Genomic DNA, 11,555 nt, shown 5'->3' with positions numbered 1-11,555 from the left:
ACATACCTCATTTTTCTCATCTATGAAGTGGGTTTAATCACAGAACTACCAGTGTTCTTGGGAGGAGTATAGTCGCCAATATATGCAAAGCGCCTGACACATCACAGGCATCTGAGAAGTGCTCGCTGATGTTATGCTAGATTTAGGAATGCTTGGGGGTGGGGCCACAGGTGGGAAGTTGGCAAATGGAAGACAAACACTTGAGGATGCTCCTGAACTAAACACTGAACGTGTTTAAAAGTTGCGTCTCCCTCTCTCTATTCAAAGTAGCTGTAAGGTTTTCTCCATCAACAGAAACATTTTAAAGCCTTTGTCGATTATAAAGGGGGAAACGTTACAAACAAAAGAAATGATCAGTTAGCAGTGCCCAACTCTTTTCTGAAAACCTACCTGCTCTCAGTTTTCAGAGAGAGGGGAAAGCTGGATTCTGAGGAGGTAATTTGGAAGCATTCAGCTCTTATCACTTCCCTCCAACACTAGAATATAGCTGGTTAATAGAAAGGACGCATCTATTGCCTGGCTTTATTTACCTGCTGATTACATTTTTATTCTGTAAGTTTTAGAGCGGTTATTCTGTGTTCTAGAGTGTGTTTCAATTTCAGTAACAGTTTGGATCCTTAGATCTTTTGTTCTTAATGAATCTGTTCTTAACGATCTTGTGAGTGTTTGGTATAAGCGGATTATGACACCCAAATTGCATTAAGAGATTAATTACACTGTACAATCCACTTCTAATAATCAACAAATGGATCATCTGTACTCGTTGAGGCTTGGATGATCCTGCTTTCCAAATTCTTATTAACTAGTCAGAGAGGTTACTGGATCTAGCGTTTTTTGCTGTCTTTTCTGCCAATTGATAGAAAAGTACTGAGTGCCTGTAATGGGCCAACCTTCGTGCTGGGCTAGCAACATGAATTACCCATACTATCCCATCACTCAAAGAGTTAACAATTTAGTAGAGGACATGCTTCTTTTTGCCCTAAAGCAAAAAAGGCCTTTTGATCCCAACTATCTCAATTCTGGGATGATGTCTAGAATCTTGACAAATTTCAAAAGGGTAACTTGATTCCAGCAGTGATTTGGCATCAGCCACAGGTGAGAAGCCATGTCAGGGCAAGAGCTCTGAGCAGAGGAACAGAAGGAAAAAACTGCATGCTTTAGAAAACTCCTTTAAATATGCTAAGGCTTTGGGGTGCCTGGGTGGCTCAGACAGTTAAGCGTCTGACTTTGGCTCAGGTCATCATCTCATGGTTCGTGAGTTTGAGCCCCGCACCAGGCTCTGTGCTGACAGCATGAAGCCTGCTTGGGATTCTGTCTCTCCCTCTCTCTCTGCCTCTCTCTTGCTTGCTCTCTCTCTCAAAAATAAATAAATAAACTTAAAAAAAAAAGAAAAGAGTGAAATATGCTAAGGCTTTAATGGAAAAAGTAGAAAACACACAAGAACAAATAGGTAATGTAAGCAGAGAGATGAAACCTCTAAGATCGAATCAAAAGAAAGTGCTAGAAATGAAAAAACACTGTAACAGAAGTGAAGAATGCCTTTGAGGGGCTGGTTAGTAGACTGGATGTGGCTGAGGAAAGAATCAATGAGCTTGAAGAAATGCCCATAGCATTTTCTAAAATTGAAATTCAAGGAGAAAAAAAAAAAAAAGAATGAGAAAGATAGAACATCTAAGAACTCTGGGACAACGACAAAAGGTGTAATATAATGGAAATACCACCAGGAGAAGAGGAGGAAGAGAAAGAAACAGAAGCAATATATGAAACAATAAAAACTGAGAACGCCCCCAATTAATGTCAGACACCGAATCACAGATCCAGGAAGCTCATAAAATATCAAGTAGGATAAATACCAAAAAAAAAAAAAAAAAAAAAGAATCACATTTAGACATATCCTATTTGAATGCAGGATATCAAAGATAAAGAGAAATCTTGAAAAAAAATAAAACAAGAAGAAAAAAAAGTCCCTTACCTACAGAGGAGCAAAGAAAGGAATTGCATAGAAAGGAATCGCATAGGACTTCTCATCAGAAGCCATGCAAGAAAGAAGAGAGTGGAGTGAAATATTGAAATTGTTAAAAGAAAAAAAAAATCACCAACCTAGGATTCTGTGTCCAGTGAAATTATACTTTAAAAATGAAGGAGAAATCAAGACTTTCCTAGACAATCAGACGTGGAAGGAATTGTTGCCAGGGGATTTGCCTGGCAAAATTATTTAAAAGAGATAGTTAAAGAGAAGGAAAATGATGGATATCAGAAACTCAGATCTATGTAAAAAGAGCATTAGAGAAGGAATAAATGAAGGTAAAATAAAACATTTATTTTTTCTAATTCTTAATTGATCTAAACAGATCTAAACAGTCGGTTCAAAACAATAGTAGCAGCAATGTATTCAGTGAGCATTGTTTATGGATAAGTAAAATGAATGATAGCAAAGTTATAAGGGACAGGAGGGAAACACTGGGAAAACTCTGTTTTAAGTTGTTTGCATGTCTGTGAAGTGTTATAATATCATTTAAAAGAGGGCTTGGATTAGTTGTAAATGCATGTTGCAAACTCAGGGGCAACCACTAAAAAAAGAGTTAGACAAAGAAGTGTAACTGATATTCTAAGAGAGGAGAAAAAAATGGAATCATATAAAATGCTCAAAACACAAGGCAGAAAAGAGTGGAAGGAAAAAAGAAAGACACTAACAACAAAGGCAATGAATAGAAAACAGTTACAAATATAGTAGATACTAATCTAACTATATCAAAAAGTCTTTCTGGATTTTGTAATCAAAACCACTCCCTGCCTAGTGTTCTGGGATTTGCTTTGTTTTTTTCAACGCTTTCCATCTTATGCATCATTTTCAAAGGGTAGAATAATAGTACCAATCTAATAGTATTGTTGTAGGGTTTATGAGATAATATAGGGGTACCTGGGTAGTTTAGTTCACAAATCATCTGACTCTTGATTTTGGCTCAGGTCATGATCTCATGGTTCCTGGGATCAGCCCCTTGTCTGGCTCTGTGCTGACAACACGGAGCCTGCTTGGGATTCTTTCTCTCTCTCCCTCTCTGTCCCACCCCCACTTAGGCTCAGGCACACAGTGTCTCTCTCTCAAAATAAATTAATAAACAGACATTCAAATGAGATAATATATATTAAACGTTTAGTATAGCATCTGGCATACAGTAAACAATAAAAGCTGTCTGCTATTATTTTCCAATAGAATTAGATGTTTATTACATTTACTAAATGTTTATGAAAATGTTTATTAAGTGCCTACTCTGTGTTAAGTATAGTATAGGTGATATGGTGATACAATTTGGATTGTGTTTATTTTATTAAATAAAAATACTATACAACATGTGCACATAGAAAAATTAGAAAATACATCAAGTGTGTGTGTGTGTGTGTGTGTGTGTATGTGTGTGACAGAGAGAGAGAGAAAGAGAGAGAGCGAGAGATGAGGAAGAAAAAAGTCCTACCATTCAGCAAAAACCATTGTCGACGCCTTGGTAAACATCTTTTTAGACATTTGAATGTATGTATATAAAACACAATTTCTTTGATTTATGTATTAAAAATTTTTTTTGAGTTTATTTATTTATTTTGAGAGAGACAGAAACAGCACAAGTGGGGGAGGGGCAGAGAAAGAGGGAGACAGAGAATCCCAAGCAGGCTCTGCACCATCAGCATGGAGTCAACCAGACGTGGGGCTCAAAGTCATGAAACTGGGAGATCATGACCTGAGCCAAAATCAAGAGAAGGACACTTAACTGACTGAGTCCCCCAGACGCCCCTATAGAAGGCAATTTCTTACAGAGGCTATTGCATGCATATTTCATTATGCATGTTGTGTTTTATTTCCTCTTAAATGTTTATATTCAATATATCTGTACCAACTTTCTATGCATAGACACACTTTTAAGTTTTAAAGTGTGCATTCATTTTACCCGAAGTCTTAACAATTTAAGTCACTTTTTTGCTTTCCTTTTTCTTAAATACTAGGAATTTCAAGAGACGCAAATGGGGATTATCTTATCAGAAACGAAAGCCTCTGTAGACCCAGCTCTCTGATGTCTTAAGTGAGCTTTGTTGAGCATTCAGGCAGCGGCAGGAATAACTGAATTCTCCATTTTCAGCTGAAACGTTGAAAAGTAAAAGAAAGACAAAATGGAAGGTCTACAAAGGTCAGACACGAGCATTTTCCAAATAGCAAAATCTATTGCTTATACCGCTGGAATTTTATGAAGGCCACGTCCGTATGGGTGGGGTGGGGGGTGGGGCGAAGGGAAAGGGAGCGGGAAGAGAAGGTGAAGTTCTCTGCGCATAGCTGGGTGGTGAGCTTTGAGGAGCCCCACCCTCCTTCAGCCCTGGCCACCTGGAGTCCCACAGGATGGCGGGGAACTCTCTCTCACTCCCAGCAGGTCTCAGCCGTCTGGGAACCGGCCTCTTCACACCCTCAGGCTCTTGTCGGCAGCTGGAACCAGGGCGGTGGGGTGTTACCAGGCACATTCTTTAAACTGTGAGCGAAACAGAACAACCAACCACGCCCTGAAATCTGTCCTGCAAACTGCCCATGACTTCTCCACGGTTCCACCTTTCTCTCTAATGGAGCAAATGAAAGACCACTGGAGTGACAAGGAGAGTTGCCACTTTCAATGGCTGTCGCCGAGCCGGATGGAGCCCCCTTGCGGTGGACAAGGTGAAGGTGGGGAGAATATTAGACAGCCGTCTCAAAAACAGAGCACCCTTATGCTTTATAGAAGAGTTTTGTTACGATGATGTGTTTTTTTTTTTAATTTTTTTTTTAATTTTTTTTTTCAACGTTTTTATTTATTTTTGGGACAGAGAGAGACAGAGCATGAACGGGGGAGGGGCAGAGAGAGAGGGAGACACAGAATCGGAAACAGGCTCCAGGCTCCGAGCCATCAGCCCAGAGCCCGATGCGGGGCTCGAACTCACGGACCGCGAGATCGTGACCTGGCTGAAGTCGGACGCTTAACCGACTGCGCCACCCAGGCGCCCCACGATGATGTGTTTTGTAGACAATTGGAAAATATGGATCGAAAAGAAAATGCAAGCCCACGGTAATCCCACCTCTGTTGACATTTTAGTGTGTGCCCCCGTCCAACGTTTTCTGTGCACATTCACTTCCCTAAAAGGAACCAAAATGAAATCATAGTGAACCTTTGTTTTCACAACCTGCTCTTTCCCCCGTAACAGAATATCGGAGACATCTTTTCATGTCATTAAATCCTCTTTAACATTATGTTTTTACCTTTTCACTGTAATTTTTAAGAGGTACTCCGTTGTACTCCAACATTACATCTCTGTTTGGCTTTATTTGAGCTCTAACGCGTGTTTTTATTGGATGAAGCTCCTGGAGCAAAAGCTGGGGCTCCGATTTCTTTTTTCTTTTCTTTTCTTTCTTTTTTTTTTTTTTTTTTGTATAAGGAAGGCTCTTTCCTCCATTCGTCTCCGTGTAGTCGGTTCCATTCCTTTCATTTACCTTCTGTTACAAATGCTGCAGGACACTTACTGGCCCTGGGAGCTACCGCTAATGGGCACCAAGAGCGTGTGTAAAGGGGCGAGGTGTAGACGCCACCGGTCCCTGTTTGATGAGTCACTGTAAATGGAGGGAAAGCCACCTGCCCGCTCTTCCAGTGAGATGCCAGCCCCTTCGTGGAGCGAGGAGCCAGTGCATCAGCGCCGTGTAGTCTGGCCGCAAGGCAGACTTTGCTGCAGCACCTGCAACAGGGAAACACCTTCCGATGGGGCGCCTGAACCTCAGCCCCCTGAAAAGTGATAATCACGGCCAAGGACACACGAAAACTAAACAAAAAGCAACAAACAAAAACTGTTGGTCGCTTCAACTGCTGGCTCGGTTTTCCTTGGGGCGAGTCTTGTCTTCACCCCTGAAAAACCTGCCCAGCAATTATTTTCTCCTGGTGCGAGGCCTTCACACGGAGCTCATGACCAGCAGCTCAAGTCGATTAAGCGACTGTATTCATTTCTTGATGGAAAGCAACCCATATTCTATGTGTCCTTGACCTTGCTCTGTTGATTTTTCCAGCTCTTGATTTTTATGAACTGCACTTCTGGGCCCGGCTGACTCCAGCGCGCGCACAGACCTGCCTCCCCGGGTTTCCCCGGGCCCCTGCCCTTGGCTCTCTGTTGCGCATGCTCAGAGGTCCCTGCCCCCCGGGGCTCCCTTCTGCGCACCGCGGTGCCTTTTCTGTTGCTGTTCAAACCCCCTTTTGACCAGTGATCCCTGCACTCCCCGCTTCCATCTCTCCACACTCACACCTTTCTTTCTTCACCTTCTTTCTTCCTTCCCCACCTTCTTTCGTCTTCTTCCCTTCCTCCATGGTGACTCATTCACCTGCACCTGCGACGCCGCCTTTTTCGGGTGCCCGCACCCCGTTCTGACTGGAGATGAGCAGATCTGCTGTTTAGGATAATAATATAATCCAAATCTTATATTTATCATGTTATTATTATTATATTATGTATTACGTTTATCCAAAATATAATCATTATAATTACAAATATTTACAGTTGTAATATTATTTTTATAGAATTTAATAATTAAATTAATTTTTAACATTTGATTCTAAACACGTCTAATTATATATTATAACCATATCTTATATTTCTATTTTACAATAATGATATCATAAATATAATTATGCATACTTATAAATAGAATAATATTTTGGATAAATTAGGCTAAGTAAAATATAGTACTAAAATATCTTCCACTTGTTCCTTATTATAAAATGTAGCTACGAGAAAATGTGAAATTATGCATGTGGCTCACGTTTGCGATTCTCACTAAATTTCTGTTGGACAGCACACATACAGACCTTTGCATGGTTGCTTGGAACTTGCCGTTTTCCAATTGCTAAGAGCTGAGAGCTTTCTTTGAGGCCATTGCGGCTTCTTTATTCTTACTTACTTTTGCTTCTTAGAAATGGGAACAGCATATCTTAAAGACAAGAATAAAGTATACTTCTGTTTTAATTTATTTTAAATTTAATTTAAAAGGAAAAAAAAAAACCCCACAGCCACACCTTCTCTGTGGTCAGATTTTGGTCTATAAGGACATCTGGATTTAAAAAGTGAGCGTAGCCCCTCCCTCCTTTTTGTTTTGGAGCTTCCCTTAATATTCTCCGTAGGTCAGGCCATCAAGTGCCTGCCTGGCCACAGCCTCTGTGGAAGGGTGATTCCTTGTTCCTGTGATTCTGTGTCTCCTCCCCACTTTCCCCAGAGCCGCATAGACCTGACTTCAGGACAATGAAGAGGTGACCCAGAGATGTGAACAGACGAGTTTTTCTGAACTGGAAATAGGGAAAAAGAATAAGGCTGTTATTTATGGGAGGTGAAGATGGAAAGGGGCTGAGAGAAGCACTCGGGGCCGTGTGTGGTCATGGCCAGCCAAATTTATAAGGAGGAAATTACGAGTAAGCAGGATCTGTGAACAGGGAACCCTGTCTATGGAGAAGCACGTAAGATAGGCAAATGGGGGTGAGAAGAAGCAAGTTGGTAGTGACAGAGAGAAGCGGACGAGCGGAGATCAGCTGAATTTTCCTAACAACAGATGTCGGTGCACTCAGGCTGCTGTAACGAGAAAACCAGGGACCCGGAAGCTTACACACAACAGACGTTTATTTCTCACAATTCTGGAGGATGGGAAGTCGAAAATGAAGGCACTGGCAGAGTCGGTGTCTAGGGAGGGCCCTCTACAGGGGAGCACCCTGAGGTGTCTCTTACAAGGGCACTGAGCCCATTCATGAGGGCTCCCAAAGGCCTGGCCTCCTAATGCCATCACCTTGGGGCAGTAGGTTTCAAATATTCAATGAATATATGAATTTGGGGGGAGGTGTCAACGATCAGACCACAGGTCAGTAAAGTAAAGGTTCTTAAACTGATTCTATTATTGGATCTGATTTTTTTTTTTCTTGTGGCTTCACAAAGATTCCGTCTTTTTTTGGAGCTGAGTTGTTCAACTTTTCCTGGGTTTTTGTATGAAAGGATCATTCCTATGAGTCTGTTTTTTTTTTTTTTAACATTTTTATTCATTTTTGAGAGATAGAACACTAGTGGGGTTAGGGCAGAGAGAGAGAAACGGAGACACAGAATCTGAAGCAGCCTGCAGGCTCTGAGCTGTCAGCACAGAACCCAATGTGGGACCGGAACTCGTGAACTGCGAGATCATGACCTGAGCCAAAGTCGGATGCCTAGCCGACTGAGCCACCCAGGCGCCCCACTATGAGTCTGTTTTCACTGAATGTACTGGCGTAGCTCTCTAAAACATTATCTTCGTTTTGGATAAGTTTTAGAGTTAATATCTTCCCCCCCCAAAATAGCTTTGGTTGTCACGTATATTCCAGCCCCTCCCTGGCCCACCCTTCTGTTAGGTCCACGCAGATTTTTAATCAACCCAATCTAACCCGAGTTGTTTTTTTTTTAAACACCTAAAACAACCCTATTTTGACGGCTTCTAACCCATATAATTTCACATTACTTTCTAAAATGATTAAATTTTTATTTGCTTTTGTGTGTATTAAGAAGAAGATGATCCTTTAATTTGTCACCGAACATAATTGCAATTCTTGCCAGGCAGGTTGGAAATCTACTTTCTTTCGAAGTTCAGAATTGATGCGAATTAATGAGTCAGAGCTTTGGTGTGAAAAGCGTAAGAACTTACTACGAGGGATAGAAAAAAATGTATCTTTATTTCTGTTGCTACTGTCATCGGGCAAGTACATTTTCCTCGTGCTAGTTCTTGGTTGACTGTAAGCCAAATTGAGGTAGTAGATTAGTTAGCTCGGCTGCCATGATGCCGTGCCATGGACTGGGTGAGAAATTTGTTTCTCACAGTTCTGGAGGCGGGGAGTCTGACATCAGGGTGCCTGCATGGTGAGGGCTGTCTTCCTGGGTTGTACATGGCTGCCCTCTTGCTGTGTGCTCATGTATGGGAGGGGGGCTGGAGAGAGAGAGAGAGAGAGAAAGTAGTTGGAGGAGGCCATTGAGAGGACGTGACTGCTTATGGACCCATGAGCTGGACCCCGGCGACAAGAGAGCTCCTTACCTCCTGTCCTGTTCTCTGTTTGTATGTTTCCCACACCTTTCTTGTACTAGGGCACGTCAACTGCAAGATGTGGTCTTGACACAGGAGGGTGTCATTCTGGACTGTGTATGTGGCTGAACCTCGCTGAGGCCTCTCTATACACCTGGCAGGAGGGTGTAAAGACCTACTCATCTTGCAGCTGCAAGGTAAGTCTCGTGTGTCATGTCCATTGTTATGGCCAATCTGGAGGGTCTGCCTTTCTCTTTGATCTCTCCTGACCTTCCATGTACGAGGACCAGTTCCAGACTTCATCCTGGAAGCACCCAAGGCTGTGCGTCAACGCAAGCTCCGTGGTGTCTCTTCTTCTCGGGGCACTAATTCCATCAGGAGGGTGACCTCATCCAAACCCAATTTTCCTCCAAAGACCATTTCTGAATACTATCCCTCGGGGGTTAGAACCTCAACATGTGAAGTTTGCACCGATGTAACTCAGTTCATAGCAGGTGTTACAGGCAAATTACACTTTTAACAAACTGTAGACTTTTTTTCCTCATGTATGTTAAGCAAAGTAGTATTATTATTATTTTTAGTTTTTTAAAAAGTGTATTTATTTTGGGAGGGAGGGAGAGTGTATGTGTGTGTGTATGTGTGTGTGTGTGGGGGGGAGGGCAGAGAGAGAGAAAGAGAGAATCCCAAGCAGGCTCCACACTGTCAGTGCCGAACCCCATGCAGGGCTCGAACCCACGAACCGTGAGATCATGACCTGAGCTGAAGCTGAGGGTTACATGCTTAACCGTCTGGGCCACCCAGGCACCCCTTATTATTATTTTTAAAGTCCGTCAGGCAGGGCCTTTGCTAAGGCTGCCGGGCACCAGTGCAGGAACCGATCTAACGGGAGCCAGCAGGCGTGGGCTGCTACCTTCCACTTTCCTCAACCCTCCCTCTTCCGGGGCCGTGCCACTGTGCTCTCTGGCTGCCAGTCTGGGATCGCCAAGGCATCAGGCGTCCCGTGAGCCCTGCCGTGGTGCCACACCGCCACTGTTGTCCTTGCCACCACAGCCTGCTTCCGCCTCAGCTCGCCACTGATGCCCTGAAGTATTTTTTGATACTTTGCGAGTCTTATATAACGCAGGTTTTATTTTTGTAGCTTGATATTTATCAAGTTTGGCAGATGATTCATTCAGAAAGCAGTCTCAAGGCACATGGAAAGGGTAATAATAACTATCATCTTCCTTGTCACCTCCTCACTGATTCGTATTTAAATACGTCAAGGAGGTCAGTTTTATGTACTTATTTTTCCAGTTGTTCAATGGTTAAGCAAATATTTTACTAAGTTCTTACTGGATGCTAGACAGTGTGTATAATGTTTTATATGAGTTAATTTTTATTTGTTAAAGTAATGTAGTGTGGGGTCCCAGGATTTCCTATCTGCAGTGTCTCCGAGTCTTGTTTGGGAAGGCAAAGTCCTACCTCCTTCCATGTCTTGTCTGATGATAAGACTTCGTAGAGGGTTGTTACAGAACAATCCAAGGAAGACCTGGTAAGTTGCTAAGCTAAGGCAGCACCGGTGTCATACCGGTGGGTATGGAGACAGATTCATGAGTTCTTTTGGAGATAAAATCAACAGGGTTGAGTAACTGGACAGGGATGGTTCAGAAAAGAGGAAAGAATTTGGGTTGATTTCTGGGGTTCCGGCTGTGGAGATGTGGACGTTACTCATCACGTAGTTCTATAGAGGAGGAGAGGAAGATTCAGGGAGATTTGGAGAGAAATACGGTGACTCTGAACCACCTATACTTTTTGTATTTACATGTGAAAAATTAGCTGGAGAAGGGAGGCAATCATCTGAGGGTCGCAGGTAAAATAAGTCCTTTTATTAGGCGTGACCGTGAAGACATATTGGACTTTCGACCACTTTGCTTTGGGATGTCTCGCTTGGCGGCCACAATGATGAAGAATCGTAGCCATCTTGATTTCCAAGTGCTTCTTTTCAAGGTCCTGGAACTCACTGAGATCCTAAAGACCAAACAGAATTCGCACATAGACGGTGTATTCGTTTCCTATTGCTGCTGGGACAACACTTATCGTTGCGTTTTTAACAACACAAATTTAATATCTTACAGTTCTGTAGCTCGAAAGTCCTAAAATCAAGATGTTGCCAAGACTGTGTTCCCTCTGGAGGTTCTAGGAGAGAATCTGTTTCCTTGCATTCTCCAGCTTCTAGAGACTGCCTGCATTCTTTGCCTTGTGGCCCCTCATTCATCATCCAGGCCAGCAGGGCAGCGTCTTCAGATCTGCCTGGCCTCTGCTTCCATTGTCCCGTCTTCTTTTCTGACTCTACCCTCTTGCCTCCCTCTTACGAAGGACCCTCGTGATTACATTGGCCCACTGGGATAATCTAGGATAATCTCTATCTCAAGATCCTTAACTTAATCACATCTGCAAAGCCTCTTTTGCCATGTAAGGGGACATATTCGTAGGTTCTGCGTAT

The sequence above is a fragment of the Lynx rufus genome, unplaced genomic scaffold, assembly GCF_022079265.1.
Source record: "Lynx rufus isolate CCGP_SWC_20201006 ecotype Redwood Valley unplaced genomic scaffold, mLynRuf1.p SCAF_7, whole genome shotgun sequence".
Taxonomy (NCBI): Eukaryota; Metazoa; Chordata; class Mammalia; order Carnivora; family Felidae; genus Lynx; species Lynx rufus.
Note: the sequence above shows the minus strand (reverse complement) of the source record.